The following is a 21474-nucleotide window of genomic DNA, read 5'->3' on the forward strand; positions in this document are numbered from 1 at the left end:
AATCGGAAATGAAGGAACTCTGTCCCCACTGAATCCTGATCATGAACAAAATATAGATGGACATTCTCAGTCTTTCTAGCATCCAACCAAGGGTTGACGCCTCTTCCCTTCCTCAAAGTTCAGACACTAATTCCATGTGCATGGTAGATGCTTAAAACACCCTTCAGATGTAATTTACTCTATCCAAAACCAAAAATAATAATAAATAACAAAATAATTAATACCTGGACATTATTGCAATAGTCTAATATCCAGATTTGTTAGAACAATAAAAACTAATGCAATGAAAAATATTGAAAACTATTAATTATAGTATGAAATTAAAATTTAACAAATTTCTGTCTTAACCTTAGGAAAGCTCTCCCTGCTAAACTGATGAACTCAAGAATGATCAGAGGAGGTCAAGTCCACATATACGGCTGCCATTTATTGCCAAGGCTGCAGTTAAGGGTGGGCAAGGGTGTGATAGTTATTTAATGGGGTCCTTAGGAATTTGAGTCCCTTAACTTTAGCACCATGCTTACTGTACAAAAAAGATGCCATGGTACTAATGTTAATAGAAAAATAATATGGATGACAAACCCCGGCATGATTAGACAAGTGCCTAGGGTTGGTAATCTGGAATATGATAAAAATGATCAAGCTAGCATTGTTGCTAACTGTAGAGCACTTTCCTTACATCTCACATAGTCTCTCTGAAGAACTGAATGAAACCCAAGAAGCTATGGTCTGATGTAAGACGTCCACACCCTATTGAAGAATTCTATACTCCTTATCTGAGCCCACAATTTTTTTTAAGATCATTCAACAAGCCCATCTACTTGCCTAGGAACCACAACGCAGTCAAGAGGAGAAGGAGGATGTGAGTGGGGAGACCACACAGGCTTTGGCCTGTCGTTTCTTGCACAGCAGACCGTAGGTATAGTGGGAACTAGCACTACCTATCTGAGTCTCCTCACAGTGGCTTTATATCCACGAGTCTGCTCTAAGGACCAAGGGAATGGGATCTGCATAATCCCTGGCTATGCAGGTGCCATTGTTGTTGAACAGACAGTATGCATTTCTTCTGCGCATAAAGGAGCCTGGATGTTACGATCCTCCAAATCAGTCAGTGTGAAACTTAAAAGATCACATGGTAGAAGGTTATTCAAAATGACTTTGAGGTTTTATTAAAGAGCCTTCCAACTAATTTTAACAAAACTTGACTTACATTATTTTAAAAAAAAATACATGGGGCTTGGGGTGCATGTATATGGGTGAGCAGCCTTGCAGCCTAAGGACAATTTCAGGTGTCATTGCAGGAATGTCATCCAACTCCTTGAAACAGGGTCTCTCATTGGCCTGGAGCTCGCCACTTAGACTAGACTGACTGGTCCATGAGACTCTGGTCTCTTGTCCCCACTTTCCTGGTGCTGAGGTTACAACCATGAGTCACTGTCCATGCTACATTTTACATGGCTCTCCATTCAAACTCAGGTCCTCACATTTGCAAAGCAAGCATATGACAGACCACTGAGATGCAGTCCCAGCCAAACACACACTAACTCCATTCCAGAGAGAAGAGAAAAATGAATCTTTTCAAGTAAATAGAATAGCATTTTACTTTACGTTTCTTCTTAACTGACAACCTTTCTCTTTTTTCAATTATTAAAAAAGTTATTAAGTTTTATTTATTAAATTTATTCATTTATTTTACATTCCAACTGCAGTTTCCCTCCCTCATGTCCTTCCATTTACTTCCCCACCTCCTCTCCCCACCCCCAATCCACTTTTCCTATGGTTCTGTTCATAAAGGGGCAGGCATCTCATGGGTATCAATAAAGCATGGCCTATCAAGTTAAGGGAGGACTAAACTTCTCCCTTCATATTAAGGCTTGGTAAGGAAACCCAGTATGAGGAATAGGTTCTCCAAAGCCTCCATAGCTTCAAGGACAGTCCCTAATCCCACTGCTATGAGTCCCACAAGTAGACCAAGCTATGCAATTGTCACACATAAGTAGAGGGTATAGGTCAGTCCCAGGCAGGTTCCTTAGCTGTTGAGCCATGTCTGTGAACTCCTATGAGCCCAGGTTAGTTGTCTCTGTGAAAGTCTTTTGCGTATGTAGCATTCCTTAAGCGGTAAATGTTTTTAAAAAGTAGCTGAAAACCTCACCCTAAGCATTCATACAAGTTATCCATGCATCCATGCATACATACATACCGAATCACACAAACTAGAGTTTTTAAATATGCATGTGTATGTTATGTATTAATCATTTTATAATCCTGGTCAATATATTTCTCATTTGCTAGACTCCAATTTGCAATAACTAACTTGCACCTAACAATTAAAACCTACTGCGTATTCGTACTTCAGAAAATCCTGAGGGGGGGGGGGAATTTTACTTAATGAGAGATTAATTTGATTATTTTCTCACAAGCTTAAATTGAAAAAAAATACAGAATCATATTCAGCCTTGTAAAGATTAGCTTCTCCATTCTAAATGAACAAAATTTCGGGTTTGGAGAGCAGCAGCAGCGAGCGCAGGACTTGGAGAGGTAAATGCCACCTTTCAGAGCCCACACAGTAGCTACTTTAGAGAGTCAAAGGGGCTGGCAAGGGGATTTATTTCCTGTGAGAACCCTGTGCAAGCAAACTGTCCATTCAGCAATTCTCCAGGCCACTGTTTCACCATGCGACAGGCCCACTTATTCATAAACAAATCATTAACATTCTTGACATAAATCCATAGTGGACCATTAATCCCAGCTATGATAATGTTTTAGTGCATTTGCTGGGTCCATCGTGAATGGGAGTGTTGTCTTGCAGAACCCATCCCTGACAAATAAGAGACAAATTATGCCCCGTGAGAAAACTTGGAGAATGAACGGCTTACACACCAATTACCGTCTCATTTGCTGGCTGACGCCGAAATAGATCCTGTGTGCTTTGGGGGAAATACAGACTTTCCATAATAAGAACAACAACAACAACAAAATTTAAATACATATAAAACCACTTGCTAAGCTGAATTTTTGGTTGCTTGAATTTATTTCCAGGCTGGACTCTTGAGAGTCTTCCTAAAAGCAAATCAGAAAGTCACGCCTTTGGGGGGAAATAGTCCCATGTAAACAAACAAACAAAAATGATCAAGGATGCTACAAAATCCAATTGCTAATACATTTGTTATATTTCAACATTCAGTATAGTTCAAGTCACAGTTGTTAGGAAGGCATGTGAGTGATATAGCCAGGGTATACCAACTTATTTGAGTTAAGCAGACTCTACGCTTCTTTAAATTTATAGATCCAATTTATAAATCACCACACACACCTTGGAGATTTTGAAAGATAAATTCCTTCCTTTATGGTTAAAAAAAAAGTGTTGGCTAAGATTCCATCCATATGGAATATTCTACGGTGTGTTTATGATCTAGACGAAGTGGATTCTTTTCGAGTTCTTTAACCCCGACATCCTAAGTGGAACTGCCATTGGTAGCTTTAGAAGAGCAACCAACTCTCAGACTCCATTTGATGGATAAGTACCACCAGTGCTCCCTCCAGCCCGTCTGCTAACCCGAGCCCCTGGTCTGTGCTCAGCTAGGCAGCACTACATCCATTCCTGTTTACAGAAACATGACTCCGAGCCTTTTCACCTCTCCAGAAACTATCTGGCTTCCAACCGTGGATAGGGAAGACAGTGACAGTGAGGCTCCAACTTCACCCACCCAAGAATCACTAGGGGACTCTGCTGAAACACATTCCGGGTCAGTAGATGATAAGAGGCACATGATGCCCTGCATGTCTATTGAGCTTTCAGGTCAGGGATGCTGCCTTCCAAGACCACACTTCCACTTCCAAAGACAACGTGGAGAGAGCCATGTGGTGACAGTGGCTTGCTAGATCTCTTTTGGGTCTCTTGAAGCATGGCACTGAAGCCTCTTCTGTTGAGTTTTGCTTCCCCTATTAAGCTATTTATTTTGGGTTGTGAGCCTAGCCTTTGACAGCTGAGCAATCTCTCCAGCCTATATTAAGATATTTATTAGCTATTCATCTGTGGGCAAATGTCTCAGCCCAGAGGTTCTCAGATGTTATTGTTAGATGTGCTGCAAGCTGCATGGGTAAGACTCACACGCAGATCCCACTGCCTGCCTAGCAGGGCTTCTCACTCAGTAGGCTTAGCTACAACCTTAGCACCTAACATCTTTAGATTCTTCCCTAGCAAGAATTTAAAAACATCACACTCAGCTTTATAGTTTCCAATGCCTCTCAAGGAATGGTGCCAATGACTAGTGTGATGCCTCCCTGTCCTAAAGGGACTGTGACAATGTACTTCACAAACAGCAAACTATGATACCTGTCCTCTCTGCTTCCATACATGAGCTGAGGGATGAAGTCACGAAGACTCCCCTCAGTTAGACGTGCTGCCTACCACTCTAGGCATACACTGCAAGCTCCACTTCCGGGGATAGGGGTTATCTCTTTCTCCCTCTCTTCCCACTCTGTTGAGAATGTTACATTAAGGTGTGTTACTTTTGTTTATAGTACACTTGTTTAACTCTGTGAAGCTATGATGCTTTGCCTGTCTAGAACACCTAATAGGCTAAGAAAGATCTAAATGGCCAATAGTTAGGCAGGAGAAAGGATAGGCAGGGCTAGAAGACAGAGCAGATATATAGAGGGAAAACTGGGAGAGGGAATTCAGAGGAAAAGTAGCCAGAGAAGGAGGAGGACATCAGGAGCCAGCCAACCAGCTACACAGCAATCCATGCAGTAGGAGTGAGATTTACAGAAGAGAACAAGAAAAGCCCAGAGACAAAAGGTGGACAGGATACTGTAAGGTAAGGAAAGCAGACAGGAAACCAGCCCAGCTAAGGCAGGATGGTTATAACTAAGAATAAAACTCCATGTGGGATTCACTGGGGATCTGGGTGGTGGGTCCCTGAGTCATAAGAACTACTATACCCCGCCTCCACCCACTCCTCCTCTCTATCTCCCTCTCCATCTTTCTCTCTTCCTCCAAGAATATTCATTCATTCTGTCCAAACCTCTACAGTAGAAGAGAGATAGTTTGATTCAATTTTCCTACCTATAAGTCCGGTGGGTCTATTCTAAGAAGCCCCCAGAGACCCCTGCACTGTCTAACACTTCTTGGTACTGTTCAGGAATAAGTGCCCAGACACACAGAAGTAAGTGGTGGGAGATACTCAGGGCATGCTCAGGGCAATAGCCTTCTGGGTTACAAGGAGCAGACTTCTCAACTAGAAGGGAAGAATTCTTCTCAGCTCACCTCCATAATGTGCTTCTTTAACCACTTCCCATCTGGGAACCTTCACAAGGTTTATCCTACACAGAAAGAAAACCCAAGTAACAACTTCTAAGGAAAGAAACCTAAATCCCTGCCCAAAGATCCCACTTGAAATCGCAATGTAATAGAGCTTATAAAACACGCATACAGAAGGCAGCCAGGATTTTAATCAGAGACTTAGGAGTTTCACACCATGAGAATAGCATGCATGCCTTTTCTTCCTCCTTTCCTGCCTTGCCTTCGTATCTTCCTCCCTCCCTTCCAATAGCATCTGCAATTTTATGAACTCACAAAAATATACCCTCACCAATAAGGATGTTGTTATTCCTTGACCGTCCCTGTCAAAGAAAATGTGCCTTGTGCCTTCTTTGATGCCGCAAGAGGGGGTACGAGAAGAAGAAGCGGGTAGCAATGGGCCGTGAACCACACTCTGGTGTTCAATCCTCGAGCTAGGGCACCCAGGAACAAAGGTGAGAGCACAAGCTCTGGTGTGAATAGGATTATTTGGTAAATGAAAATTGGTACCGAGAAGTGAGAGGTAAAGATGAGGTAGAAGGATGGTTCCTAGGCGTGATGAAAGAACACGTGCCTGTCTACTCAATTCTAGACAATATGGCAAGCAAGAATATGGAGTCGATGCTGTCACTCTCCCAAGGGTCGAAGGTCACAGCTGAGAAAATGACATAGGATGTGAAATCTCTGGTCTTTAAGGTGCTTGCTGACATTAACAATAAAATTCTACAAGCACTATGCTGACCAAATGAAATGCATGGTATGACAAGTGTGGCCTGCTGGCCAACCAGTGTATACCCTGTCCTAGATAGTGTCTATGGCTGGGATGCTGGCTGGTTCCCAAAATCCACTGTCCTCCTTCCTAGGCACGAAGCTGAATTACATTTTCCCACCATCGGAAATTAACTATGAACCAATGAGACTGAGTTCTCGACTAACAAACACAAGTATAAAAATCACATGCCATGCATGGCACTTGCAATATGCCTGTTTACAACACATGCTTATTTTTAATACATAACACATACTTATAGTCCCAGCACTTGGAAGGTGAAGGCGAAAAAATTGAAATGTCAAGGCTAACCTCGGCTACAAAGTTTGAGGCCAGTCAAACATTATACCTCATGTCAAAAGAACAACAGCAAAGAAAGGAATGCCTATTAGGAGAAGACACTTTCAAATGTTAAAGGAATGGCGGTACCTCCTCTTCATGTCTTTCTGCTCGTGCCTAGGTTCACACATGAGACCACTGGGGTGGCGGCAGTGCCATGAAGAGGAAGCCTGGGTCACCCAACCACCACACAGGAGAGAATCACTGCCTATCCGGGAATCTGGCTTTGGATGGTTCTTGAAAAAGCGACATCTACAGGACTTGAAATGCTATATTTTATGTTATATTTTAGAGACTAGTAACCACTGAAATCTAGACTGACCTGCTTAATACATTTTCTAGAGTCAGTAGCCTGGGGTTTTGAAACAGCATCTTTCATCTCCTTTGAGCTGCCTTCCATTGAAAGGAGAAGGCTCCTCATGTTGGTTATTTGAACCACCATGGGCAGCAGGAGGGCCCTGCCATGTTCACAGACTCCTTGCAATTCCGGCCCCTGGCGTCTTCTGTCTGCCAAGCTCCTAGACTACTCTGGCTGACAGCAGGGACCCCCTGAGGCCTGGCTGGACTCCTTGAGGCACAGGAGCTGCCAGGCCCCCACCTGAGGAGCTCCACTCGCCAGGCCCAGCTGCCCAGACTTCCCTCCATGCTGAAGACTGGCAGATCCCACCCTATCTGGGAAAAAAAAATCCTACCAATCTCTGAGGTTGCCCCAAGATCAGGCCATATAACTTCCCCAATCCCTGGCCATTCTGGAAATTTCTGCCCCCTCAAGAAACTCCAAATAAACAATCCTGTGTTCTGCTCAGCTCTCTTGCTGCTTCTCAGCCACCCAGAGGCAGCCACCCTCCTGGGTTTTTCCCTCCCAACAAATCTCTAGTGTGTGGTTTGGGTGTGGTATCCTTTGACTCCTGACTACCAGATACCTTTCCATCTGAGAATATATCTTTTTTTTTTTTAGTTCATTTATTCTTCTCTCATACAATGCATTCCAAGGCAGCCTCCACTCCTCCCAGTTTCGCCACATATACCTCCCCTCTTTCCTAGACCTACTGCTCCTCCATTTCCCTTCAGATAAAGGAATATCTGAAAGTTGATACCCCAGGAATATCAACTGAACACAGCATAATAAGATGCAGGAAGACTAGGCACAAACCCTTATATCATGGCTAGACGAGGCAACTCAGTAGGAAGAAAAGGGTCCCAAGAGCAAGAAAAAACATCAAAAATGCTTCCCATTCCTACTGTTAGGAGTTCCACAAAAACCCCAAGTTAAACAACCAAATGTATATTCAGAGGACCTAGCAGGCTCCATAGTTGACAGAGGTTTCTGTCCCACCTGATCCCACAGTCTTTCAGTCCCAAAGAAACATAAAGAGGTCTACATTAATTATAAACTGGTTGGCCTATTAGCTCAGACTTCTTATTAACTAATTCTTACATCTTACATTAACCCAATATTCTTGTCTGTGTTAACCATGTGGCTTGGTACCTCTCATCAGCAAGGCATTCTCATCTTGTTTCCCCTCTGTCTGGGTGATGACTACCTACAGAGCTCACCTCTTCCCAGAATTCTCCTGTTCTCATCACCCTGCCTCTACTTTTTGTCTGACTACTGACCAATCAACATTTTATTAAATTACAAGTGACAGGGTACAAACTATTGTCCCACAGCTCTCCATAACTTCTGCTTCAGTCTCTGTGAGTCTCTATGAGCCCCGCTTAGTTGATTCTGTAGGCCATGAGTGTAGGAGCCAGGAGGATTGAGAAACGTACCTTTAATACTGACTGGGAGTAGATACCCATGCCTGCTCAATTATGTTGGCTTTTTATTTGCTGATTACTTAGCAGTAGAAGTAACGATCATCTAGAACGTTCATAAAGGTGCCAGTGAACAGATTGGTAAAAAAGCTACCAGAAAAAGATCACTACGGGAGAAAAGAAAGGAGCATTCTGCAAACCACCTCACATAACTATTCATCAACATCCCAAGATAGCTCCCCCGAAATGGTGGCTATAGTTTATAGTGACATGCACCTTAAATTTTTACTTCTTGCCCATTTTTTCTATTTCGAATGTCCTCCAAAAATGTTTTGTATTAGCAAGGAAATATTTGAACTTAGAAAAGTGGTGAGACTCTGGAAACATATATTACAGAGTCATCCTAAACTAGAAGAAATAAGCAGGGAGGAGGGGGGCGACTTCAAGACACTTTGTTCAATATCTTTTGCTACACATGTAAATATAAAATTCAAATAATGCAGCTTTTTTAATTTTTTTGTTCTTTAGGTGCCAATATTTTGTTGAGGAAATGGCTGAATCCCATGTTTCAAATGAGATGCAGAGACCACCAGTGGATTTGGGAATCGGGGAACATATCCATCCCCCAGACCAACGTGGGTATCTGCGACCAACAGAAGTCCCCTCCAGGGGAGACGCCTAAAGACTGAGCAGAGGATTGGTGGAAACACTTAAGGAGGGTTAATCACTTTTTCCATTTGCTTCACCCAATAGGATTTAATTAAGTCTACTTTAATTAAAATTTAATCAAGCTTTCTGTGGCTATACACAGCCACTGCTGAAAAATCACATTAAGTAGTATTTTCCAAAATCCCTTTTCAAATAAAATGGTGTCATAATGAAAAAAATATTTATCGTGTTCATGTATCATACTCTTCTAAGAGTGTGAGGCAGAGATTAGAGCAGAATAAAATGATCACAGAAAAGACAGTGTACAAAGAAACATGTGAATAGATATAGGAAGTTGGATTGATAAGAAAAAAAAAGAAGTCACCCACAAATCAGAAAGCTGAGTAGCAAAGAGATGCTAAAAATGATGGCAATGTTTCCAACAAGCTGCTGAGATATGAGGATCCTGTATCATCCACTGCCAATCTTCTACCAGTGCCCATTTGTGGACACTGTGCCAGAGACACTGGCCATCTTTGCAAATGCCAAATCTTCAGTTGTCTGTGATATATGAAAAATAGTTACTTATAGATTTGTGATTCTCTTAAACAGTGTATGTAAGTAATATTAGGCAGTCAGTTGATCATGTCTATTACTCGTGTGAACATAAATTGTCCTGGGCCTAGGAAGGGTATCAAAAGCTATTGGGAAATCCATGAGTCTCTGTCTCAAATCCAGAATATTTTTATATGCAGTGGGTAACTCTCCATCCATATCTTCTGCATTAAATTATGAGTCCTGGACTTTGTGGAACCATTTGAGTGATAGATAATCTCACCTGCTTCTGGACCTACCTTGATGGTGTCCTACATGAAGGAAGTTATCAAAACAGCAACTTTTCAAGCAAAAAGCATCATAATGCAGCCGTGTGTGTGTGTGTGTGTGTGTGTGTGTGTGTGCACGTGCACACATGTGTGCATGGTGGGTGCGCACCTAACAGTATCTAACTATATCTACCACCTAACTGCATCTCCATCCCTTTAGTGAATTTTGATTACTAAGAATTTTCAAGTAAATTATATCGTCTGATTGGTGAGTTTCTTTCTGAATTTGAAGTTGGACAGAATCCTGCAGGCTTCTCTAATGAATAAGAATGTTAATGGGTCTCAAAGTCACTCTTCTGGAATCAATTTTAATTTTACGATTTCACAAATAAAGAATGCATTAGACTGGCTTAATATGTAACAAACCCAGACCCGCCCAGATTGTTTTTTAAGCTGAGTCGTTATTATGGTCTCTTTTCCTTGGAATTTAGGCTTTGGGGGGCAGAGAGCAGAAAACGAAGAAATGTCCAGTTGAGAGCGCTACCTAATTGGTTTCTTTTTATCCTATAATGCTGTGTTCCTGGGCTGTGTTTAAGACAGAATTGCCTCTCGGCCCTTAGGTTAAGGGTCTAAAAGTTCTTTCAAGATAAATGTATAATTCCCTTTCAAAGTACAACTTTTTGAAGTTCACCTGAAGATGAAGCAGTATCCCATCACAGACAGAGGTTGTAGCATTCATACATTGTAAGATTTCTTTCTTCCCGTCCATCAGAATAAAAGTATCCCAGAATCTTGTGCAGTAGAAAGAGTAAAATCTGTAAGAATTTCACTGAGGGAACAGAGTCCAAGGTGGCTTTCTGCGCTGTACTCTGGGATAAAAAGTGGGTCCAAGTTTGGATAGGGGCTTTCTCTGATGTTCTATCTCACATTGCTGTTTTCACACAGCAATAGCTGTGTGAAGTTGCCACTAGGAATAAGCCACAGGAGACCGACTGAAGCTCTCTTCCCACCCCCAGGGTCCTCAAGAGCTTTGTCATGAGAACCGGACCTGGGAGTCCAGTTGCCTTCTGGATGTCAGCACCACAGAGCGGGGAAGAGGTTAGCAGGCGGACGCCCTGCTGAGCAGTTCACCAGTCTCACCAGGTACTCACCAGGTAACCGATGAGATACTACTATTCCGTCTAAAACATGAGGACACTGAGTTTGTCATTGTCACAAAGCAGAGCAAGACAAGTGGAAAATAGAATCAGAAGGCAGGATTTCTCCCCACAGCGCTCTCCTGTGCATCATCCCTCCCTCACCACAAAATCCAACCCCGCCCCTGGACACAGAGCTCCTGAACTCTTTCTTGAAACTCGTTGCTCAAATATGATGCCCTTTGTAGCCAGCAACAAAAAGCAAGGATGCCAGAAGACAGGAATAGAGACACTCAGTGGTTCATTAGATATCACAAAATGAACATAGGGACCAAAGGAAAAGAGAAAAGACCTGAGTTTGGGAGTAGGTTAATTCTGATGTAGACTCCATGACTTACTAACCTGGAAACAGTAGCCAAGTAAGCAAACCCCCACTGAGTCCTTATACTTCACAGATCAAAGGCAAACTTCCTGTGTCTGAGAATTATGGAAAGAGACTGAGTGGATCATGCACCCAGCATACTGGGGCACCCCTAAACCTTCCCCCTATGCCTGATCCATTACACAGCCATAGCCTCATTCAACCTCAACAGGATTTCTGGTCATTCTGAGTGACATTTCTCTCAAGGAATACATCTGTCTGCACCATCCATCCGATTTAAGCACTGGCTTTTTTCAATTAGGGAAATTAAATTCAGAGCATCGGAGCCAAATACAGAGGCAAAACACAGAGCCCAGAAAGGCAGAGGAAGTGTTGAGTCAGCCTCGGGGCCCTTTGCAAGAATAACATTCTGCTCACAATTCTTCCCCCAGTCAGCTTCTCAGTAACATGCTGACCACATAGTCTATTCTAGCGGCAGCTCCTTCCCCAAACTTCCACATGCCACACACTCCTGTCTCTCTCCAGGGTAAACATTACATCCCTGTGTCAGTCTCTGTCCTCCACACAGCAAATATATACGACTGACCAGGCATACATGAGCTTAGTTAGTTAAAAACTTAATATATGTAGTGCAATTTGCTGTTTACTTTAAGCTAGCTAGTCAAGCACTGCCAATCCAAAATAAAGAAAAATCATGCCAGTAAATTGACTATCAAATGTCACAATTATATTGACAATTTTAAACTCTCCTTATTACTTAAATATCTACATGGTCATTGTGAAAAAGGAGGCAAGGCTGGGGAAATGGCTTGGTGGATGAAGCCCTTACCTCACAAGTATGAGGACCAGCAAATCGAGTCCCTAGCACCGATACAAGAGCTAGGAAGGTCTAGTAACCAAGTGAAATCCTGGGGCTTGTGGGTTAGGCAGTGGTGGGGTGAGGAAGGCAAGAGTTTCACTATTGTTCTATTTTAAAGTTTGTTCTTGTTTCATTTCTGTTGCTATGACAAACACCCTAACCAAAAGTGACTCAAGGAAGAAAGAGGTTTATTTTGTTTTCAATTCCAGGTTACTCCCCATCATTTTAAGGAAGTCAAGGCAGGAACTCAAGTAGAGAGTCAAATAGCATCCACAGTCCAAAGCAGAGAAACAAATACATCCATGCTGCCTGCTTGCTATTCCACATGTAGTTCTGTCACCAAGGAGTTCGCTTCACACCAAAGCAATAAGGCAAGAATCACAAAGGATGTCAGGTGCTGGGTGATGGGCATACTTGTTGAATGTTCAGATTCACTTGCCTAGAGAGTAGTGCCACCCACAGCGGGCTTGCTCTCCTCCATCAATTCATAATCAAGACATTTCCAAGCAGACATGCCCGCAGGCCAATATGATTAAGGCAGTTCTTAAACTGAAGCTCTCTGTTCACGAGATCCTAGGTTATAGCAAAGACTTAAAGGTAACTAGAACATAGCCCTTAAGTCAAATGAAGCCAACCATCTTTCAGCGTGCTTATTGCAAACTTATACTTTCTCTCTGTGACTATTTATTTGGGCCTTGCTTGTCTTTTCCACAGTGGCTGTAAAATTGTCCATTAATAAAATAGACTGTTAGCTTGTCAAACACTTTGCAGGGTATCTTCCCTACTGGGTCAGTGGTGCATAGCATAATTCTTTTAAAAAGTTTTAAGTACTTATTCTATTAACTTTAATAGAACAGAGAGGGCTTCATGTTTTTGTTCTGGGATTTGTCATTGTCCACTTCTTTGTTGAGAAGAGTCTGACTATGTAGTCCTGGAGCCCTTGAAATCATTATATAGTTCAGTCTGTCCTTGAACCTATGATCTCCCTACCTCCAACTACCCAGTTCTGGGATTATGAGCAAGTGCCACCCGGCTAGAGCATGAAAATAACTTATGACCATCAGCAAAGTCTGGGTCTCACAGGCACTTTTGAATCTTCCTTTTAGGCCCCCAAATCCTGACTCAGGCCTCAGTGTGGTATTACCAGGCTTGAATTCAGAGCCTTACTGTGCAGGACTGAGTACTGAGGAGGCACACATTATGTCATAAGCCCAAATGTGTGCACAGACCTGGCAGTAGAAATTGCATTGTGAAGCCAGAGAAAATAAATGTAAGCACACACATAGATCTCCATTGATGTACTGGCCATTTACCAACGTGTTAAAATTCAATCGCTGACAAGGTCAGCCCTGTCTAACAGTACCTTGTTATGTTTTTTAATGCAAAAGCCTTTTACCGTCAAAGCACATGTAGAGCACCTGAACTGTCTCTACTGGACCTGGCTTGGAAATCTCTGACCACCAGGAAGAGGACAACATTCTTCCCACGGAAGAGGACAGCTTCCTCAGTGAGCCATCTCATTCAGCTGGGCACGTGGGTGTAAGGAAGGCCTTCATAAGGTGCAGTCTTGGAAGCTTGGCCTTGTGGCTCTCATCACAGGCATCTAAGCCACAGCAGAACAAACTGGAAAGGTAGCTTTTAACAATGGTTGGTGGCAGATATGATCCCTGCCAGGAGGGTCTCTCAACAGGTGTAGCAGTGGTGCTACTGGTGGACACGTGGAAGGAACAGACACTTGCCCACAGTTTGTCCTCAGTGACCAAGTAAACACTGTCAGTCGATAGCTGTACCTGGCACCACATCATTAGCCACATGGCTGGGCACTGAGTTTCTGTGTCTTTGCCTCCCAAAATGATGGTGCGAGGGGGCAGCAGAGATAGTGGGCAAGGAAAACTTCATATACTACACCATAGTAGCCGGCATCCAGATGACTGAAGGTAATGGAGGGGAGACGGGAAAATTGATGGAGAAGCTGAAGGTATGGCTAAATGTGTCAAAGCACTTGCTACATAAGCATGAGAACCATAATTTGGATCCTAACATCCAATGTAAAAAGCAATGCATAGCCACATTTCTTTAACCTCAGTTTGTGTGTGTATGGGGGCGGGATACTGAGGACACTAAGATCATTGGGTTTATGGCCACCAGCCTAGCTCTGGATTCAAGGTAGAAAGTGATAGAGGTGGACAGTCAATGTCCTCCTCTGGCTCTATATAGTACACAAAGGCATGTGCATCCACACCCATGTGTATATACCCACATACACAACACACACACACACACATACACACACACATACCATTACATGCCTTCACATATACGCCGCATCATATACCTTCACACACACATACACACACCATCACACACCTTCACACATACATACACCATCACACAGACCATAACATACACCACCAATTACACACCTTCACATACACACCATCACACACCTTCACACACACACACACACACACACACACACACACACAAACACATACACACACATATCATCACACAAACAAAAGGAAAGTGGTATAGAAGCAATGAATTCAAGACTCAGTGGATTAAATCCTTAGATTTCAATCTTCAAAAAAATGTACAGACAATCCTCAAAGTGTCAAATTCTCATAAAATTAATAAAACTGTATTTCTCGCTATTACTGACATCGTGTGCATCTGTGAGCGTATATGTGTGTGATAAGTGAATGTACGTATAATTGCACGTCCATGTTGAAGCACATAGAAGGAGGTCAGAGGGCAACCTTGGGTATCGGTTATTACCTTCCCAACTTAAGACAGGGTCTATTGTGGGAATTCATTCCACCAATGAGTTTTGGGATGCAGACCTTAGGGCATGGCTTCTGTGTGCCGAGGTAATCTCTTATGAGGAAGAGGCAAGGTCTCGCTATGTTGCTTACGTGGGAGTGGAGTGTCTATTCACAGGCGCCATATCACTACTGATGGAGTGTCTATTCACAGGCACCATATCACTAATGATTCGACTACTGATCAGCACTGCGGTTTTGACCTGCTTTGCTTCCAACCTGGGCGGGGCTTGGTGGTATACGCCTGTAATCCCAGCCACTCGGGAGGCTGGGACAAAAGGATTCCTGAGTCCAGGAGTTCTGGGCTGTAGTGCAATGTGCTGATCGAGTGTCCTCACTAAGTTTGGCTTCAATATGGTGACCTCCCAGAGCGGGGGAATACCAGGTTGCCTAAGGAGGGGTGAACCTGCCTGGGTTCAAGTCAACAGGAGAACTGACGAATGATAAATGAAATTCATACACAGCTAATAAGATTACTTGCTTCTTGGGCACATGCCTTTAATCTCAGCGCTAGGAGGCAGAGATGCCAGGAGATGAGGTAATAATTGTTCAAGCAGGATGGGCAATATGATGAGGTAATAAAGCCATGAAGCACAAAGTAAATTATCCAGGTCTGAAACGGAGCAGATCAAAACTCCAGTGTTGATCAGTAGTGGAGTTGAGCCTGTGAATAAACACTGCACTCCACCCTGGCCAGCATAGCGAGACCCATCTCTCCCATATAAGAAATTACCTCTGCACACAGAAGGCACGCCTAAGGCTGGTACCCCAAAGCTATTGGTGGAATGAATTCCCACAGCAAAGATCTTTTCACTGCTGGCTAAATCAGGCTGGCTGGCCCACAGCCTCTTGTGAGTCTTGCGTTTCAGCCCCCTTCTCTCAGCAGGACACTGGCGCTACTGCATCAGGGTTTCACAAGGCTTCTGGGCACCCAAACTCAGGGTGTCAGACTTGTGAGACGAAAACTTTACCCACTGAGACCTCTGCTGCTGGGAGGCCTTACACCGTGTCCTCACAGAACCTGGCATGCATTCCGGATGACAGAACTGTTGCAAGAAAGGGGAAGCACAAAACTCAAAGCCACAACTGGTGCTTTTGCTGTCATTATTCCTTTCATTTTCTCCTAAAAGGGGAACCTTCGCGTTCTTCTTCAAAACGAAAATATTTTAAAGGAAGATTTTTTTTAAAAATGCACAAAACCATTTTTTTAAACTTATAAGTCTCTATTAGGGTATAACATAAGTGAAATCTACAGATCTCAAGAACCTTTCTTTATTTTCATAAGTAATATATATGTATACATATGTATATGTATACACACTACATATGTATATACTTTACATATAAATAAAATCTCATAGGATACTCAGAAGTATTTTTAGAACCAATATAAGTTATTTTTATTAATTTTTTTTATAATTTCTTGTTTTCAATTGAGCTATACATTTTTCCACACTCCTTCTTTCCTCCCCTCTCTCCTTCCTCCCTGCCCCGCTGCCCTTCACACTCCCAATTTACCCAGGAGATCTTGTCTTTTCCATCTTCCTAGGCAGATATATGTACTTCTCTTTTAAAGTCTTCTTTGTTGTCTAGGTTCTCTGGGGTTGTGGACTATAAGCTGGTTATTCTTTGTTTTATGTCTAAAAGCCACTTATGAGTGAGTACATATTATATTTGTCTTTCTGTGTCTAGGTTACATCACTCAGTATGACTTTTTTCTAGTTCTGTCCATTTGCCTGCAAATTTCAAAATGTCATCACAGAATTCTACCAGATTTTCAAAGAACTAATACCATTACTCCTCAAATTGTTCCAAACAATAGAAACAGAAGGAATATGGCCAAACTCTTTTTACAAGGCTACAGTTACCCTCATACCCAAACCATACAAAGATACAACAACTAAGAAAGAGAATTTCAGACCACTCTTCCTCATAAACATTGATGAAAACTATTCAATAAAATACTGATAAGCTGAATACAAGAACACATTAGAAAAATCATCCATCATGACCAAGTAGGCTTCATCCCAGAGATACAGGAATGGTTCAATATACAAAAATGTGTCAATATAATCCACCATATAAACAAACTGAAAATAAAAAACCACACGATCATCTCATTAGATCCTGAAAAAGCCTTCAATAAAATTCAACACCTCTTTATGATAAAGGTCTTGGAGAGAGCAGGGATACACGGAACATATCTAAACATAACAAAGGCAATATTACAGCAAGCCAACAGCCAACATCAAACTAAATGGAGAGAAACTCCCAGCGATTCCACTGAAATCAGGAACAAGACAAGGTTGTCTACTCTCTCCATATCTGTTCAATATAGTTCTTGAGGTCCTAGCTAGAGCAATAAAGCAATAAAAGGAGATCAAGGAGATACAAATCGGAAAAGAAGTCAAACTTTCACTATTTGCTGATGATATGATAGTATACTTAAGTGACCCATAAAAGTCTACCAAGGAACTTCTACAACTGATAAACACCTTCAGTAATGTAGCAGCATATAAGATTAATTCAAAAAAAAATTCAGTAGCCCTCCTATATACATTTATAAATGGGCTAAAAAAAGAAAACATCACACTTTACAATAGCCACAAATAATATAAAATATCTTGAGATAACTCTAACAGAAGTATTATCCCAGGCTAGTCTCAAACTCATGGCAATCCTCCTATCTCAGCCTCCTAAATGCTGAGATTACAGGTGTGAATCACTGCACTAACCTAGAGTCAGCTTTTGAATGCATAAATGGGAGGGGCTGAGGATGTGACCCAGTAGGAGACTGCATGTTTAGCAACTTGGCATTCAAAGGGCCCTGGGTTCAATCTCTAGCCATGAGGAAGCTAAAGCCACCCATTGCATTATATAGTCCTGAACTCTCTATTCCACGCTGTGAGAAAGGCTGGCCACAAGTGTCCCTTACTTCCCATCAGCCTCTTGGGTTAAACAGCCAGCTGAGGATGGAACTCACTTCTTCCAGGACCCACAAGGCACTCCAGGCCCTTTAGAGCTGGGGGACAACTCCTTGGGACCCGATGCAGACAGTAATGTGGAAGAAGGAAAGACCCAGCAGAATGAATGTACACACTAGGTAGGCTCTAAATTTAATTTCTTTTATGCAGATGAAGTCTGTGAGTCTTTGAAAATATCAAGCTCAGCTGGTGAGGATTTGCTGTGTTTGTTTTTCTCTAATTAATGATAGTGCCTTGCTGGAGAGGGAACAGCATCAAGTAAATGCACTCAAAAATAATCCATTCCTTGGCCCTGGTTCTGAAGAGAATGAGATTTGTCCATCTCCCTGGAGTTAGAGAATTAGAGGGTGGAGGTTGGGGAATAGAGAGCCCCATCTGGAGATAGGGAGGAAGCCAATGAAAGCAAAAGTTCCCTCTCAAGGAGGTATAGAGTTGACAATTTTTGAGAGGAACCAGAATGTCTTGTCTTAAAAAACAAGACCTCCAAAAGAAGCACAAAATTGAGACACCCAACTCCTGAGAGTTATCACCAACCTCGGCACAAACTGACTTGTTCCTTTAGTCTTTACTTCTTCAGATTTTTGCAATAACTTCCTTTCGCCATCAGAAAATCTGCTCAGCAGGGGTGAGAGAGATGGCTAAGCCGTTAAGAGTTCTTACTGCAGAGGCTCAGAGCTCAATTCCCAACACCCACAGGTATGCAGAGGCCCACAACTGCATATACTCCAGGTCCATGACTTCTGCAGGGACCTATACTCCTGAGCATATACCTCCACGCGGACACTTAGAGAAACACATAATTAAAGATAACATCATATTTTAAAGACAGCCTGTTCACCACAGTGATCAGGACGTGGTGATCACAGTCCCTGTTCTCATGCAAGAGCACTGTCCCTTCTCCTCACACAACTCCCAGTCCCCTGAAACCAGCCCATTCTTTAAGCCTGTCTTTCTCTCTTCAAAGCCCTTAACTACACTATTTGCTCTACAAAGGATACCTTAAAAGATCTGGCCTCACTGCAAACGAGTGGATAGATGGAGAGAGAAAGGGGAGAGAGTGATGATAGATGACAGACAGATGGGTAGATACATAGTAGATACTTAGGTCAATAGATAGGTCAGTGTGTAGATGAATACATAGATGCTATAGATATATGGATATATAGATGGTTAGGTAGGTAGGTAGGTAGGTAGGTAGATAGATAGATAGATAGATAGATAGATAGATAGATAGATAGATAGATAGATAGATAGATAGGCATATAGACAGACAGACAGATAGGCAGATAAGCAGACATGTGGCTAGAGTACAGGGAGGTAACTAGACATAACTAATAAGCATCTGATGGACGGAAATATTAATAAACATGTGGGGTATATGCAGTGCTCAGCAATTATACGCAACTGTCATTAAACTCTGTGATGCCAATAAACCATTTTACACAGAGAAAGTGAGGAACAGGAAAAACTGGGTGGCTTATGTAGAACTAGCAACTAGCCAGAAAAGAGTCTGAGACCTAGGAACCCTTGGGGACCCCTTGACTCACAAACACTGATTTCCATCCTCACAGAAGGATAACTCACAGAGAGCTAGAAGTTGGCCCCAACTCCACACAGGTTGGCCACAAGGACACTGACAGACCCTGCTCTCCAGTAAACCAATAAACAGGACAGTTGGAAGGCAGTGCCAAGGAATAGTCGGTGGTGAGAGTCTGACACCAGGAGGTGGTAGCAGTCGGAGCCCAGCTGGGAAAACAAGAAGAAACTTCAAAGTTCAGTAGGCTCCATCCCATTGGCACGGGTGTTTTCTAAGGCCGCAGATGTATTAGCATTGTGTGCGTTTAAATAGCGTGCTCTCGTACCAGTCAGCACTCGGCCTCCCCATTAGTGCAAATTAATGAGGTGTTGTTATAGGTTTGTATTCCCCTTGGCATAAAATTAAAACCAAATAAATAAAACAGTAATTGGAAAACCCAATAAGGAAGCCATTCAGATTTAAACCAGCGATGTTTTCACCAGGGGGTTATTTGCTATGATTTGACTGTTCAACCGTCTTGACTTTTATTTTATTTTATTTTATTTTAGCTAAAGAAAATTTTAAAAAAACAAAAATCTCAGTTTCTCCCCCCCCCCCCGACTCTCCAAATGTCCCTTGATTGCTTCTACTACAAAATATTTCCAAACCATATTCCCAACTCTGTCCCATGGAATCAGAGGCTCAGCTTAGACTTGCTCCTCGTTCATCTTCCATCCCTCTTATAGAACATGCATTTCACTTTGCATATTTTAGACTAGGGTGAGCAACTCGCTGAGGGAGGTGAACTGGGGGAGCTGATTTCTCTCCCAGCATGGGTGAAATGCAGCCAGTATGTTGCAAGTCTTCAAGAGAGCATATCCTCTTTCCTGACCTCAGACGGGGACTCACTGGGACCCACTGGATCAGTTCTCCTGGGTCTGTGGGTCTCCTGCATTATCACATCTACCAATTCCATGCAGCCTGCCTCCTTCCCCTTTCTCCCTCTCTCTGGGACTTATTCTGCAAACTTTCCCAAACACAAGGAAAGGGACAGTTGGTCACTCTAAGTTGAGTCTATTAAGGTTGTATTTTTAGCCCGTGTACCTGGCAACTTGCCGCCCTTGGGTGTTCATGCACAGTTTTTGGGTGCTGTGTTCATTCTGTCTGTTTTCTGATGGAGAAGCTCAGCCAATCATATCTGGCTAGGGTATGGCTGCCAGGAGCCCAGGTAGTTAACCAGGGGAGATAGGTGCGCGCACTCTCTGCGCAGTGCTCGCCTGACTCGTTTGGACTTCGGACCTTCTACTTCGGTAGCGTGAGTTTCCCCGTTTTTCAATTACTAAATTATATCTGTTGCTTTGAGCTGATCTGGTTATTTTAGCGTACTGATCGAATATGCATTCACTAACAGTCTCATACAAAGTTCAATTACTTGAGGATGGGACCTTAATGTTCCCAGCACTCGGCATCAGTGCACCTATCTAGCCTGATCCTGAGCCTTCACTCACCAAGAATTCTTCTCGTCCCTTGCCATCTGCCAACAATATTGTGCATGTGCGCTTGCACACACAAGTGTGCATATACAAAAGTGTCTATAATGAGCACTAACTTTCATCCTATTTCATCCATAGTTTAATTTTCATGTAATTACTCTTAATGTTAATACTTTTGGAAATCAAAGGCACATTATAAAGTTTAATTGGCTTTTCTTCCTCAGTGAATATCATTAGCATTCTTACTATATGGTTTTCACGATGGATTCAAAGGCTATGTAGGCTATAATGTTTCATTTCATGACTCACAGCAACTAAGTTCCAGGGTACCCAGATACCTGGCCAAAGACAATGTCCGCACAGATCTGCATAGGTGGCTCTGGGTGGCAGTACACTGGATCTGGTGAACTGCGTGAAGCTGATTTTTCTCCCACCCTGGATAAGACTCATCTAGTATGTTGAAAGTCTTGCTCAAATGCAACTTGTTGAGAAATAATTACCCCTTTGACCTGACGTCTTCAAGAGAGCACATCTTCTTTCCTGACTTTAAATCAGGACTCGCCAGAGCCCTCTGGATCGACTCTCCTGGGTCTGTGGGTCTCCTGTATCATCACGTCAACCAGTTTCAGACAGTCTGCCTCC

The 21474-nt window shown here is 42.6% G+C and overlaps 1 protein-coding gene across 4 annotated transcripts in view; it reads right to left on the reverse strand.

The window, feature by feature from the left end:
- Pid1 (phosphotyrosine interaction domain containing 1) overlaps positions 1-21474 on the reverse strand; it is a 227200-nt gene that overhangs the window by 158459 nt on the left and 47267 nt on the right. The window contains exon 1 of one of the 4 annotated variants that reach the window (XM_048459081.3): positions 11988-12011. The exons of the other annotated variants lie outside the window; for them this stretch is intronic. The gene's annotated coding sequence lies outside the window, so the exon portion shown is untranslated. Of the gene's footprint in view, positions 1-11987; positions 12012-21474 lie in introns of those variants that run through there. 4 annotated transcript variants of the gene reach the window in all.

Source organism: Myodes glareolus, chromosome 1 (assembly GCF_982192425.1).
Source record: "Myodes glareolus chromosome 1, mMyoGla1.1, whole genome shotgun sequence".
Lineage (NCBI taxonomy): Eukaryota > Metazoa > Chordata > Mammalia > Rodentia > Cricetidae > Myodes > Myodes glareolus.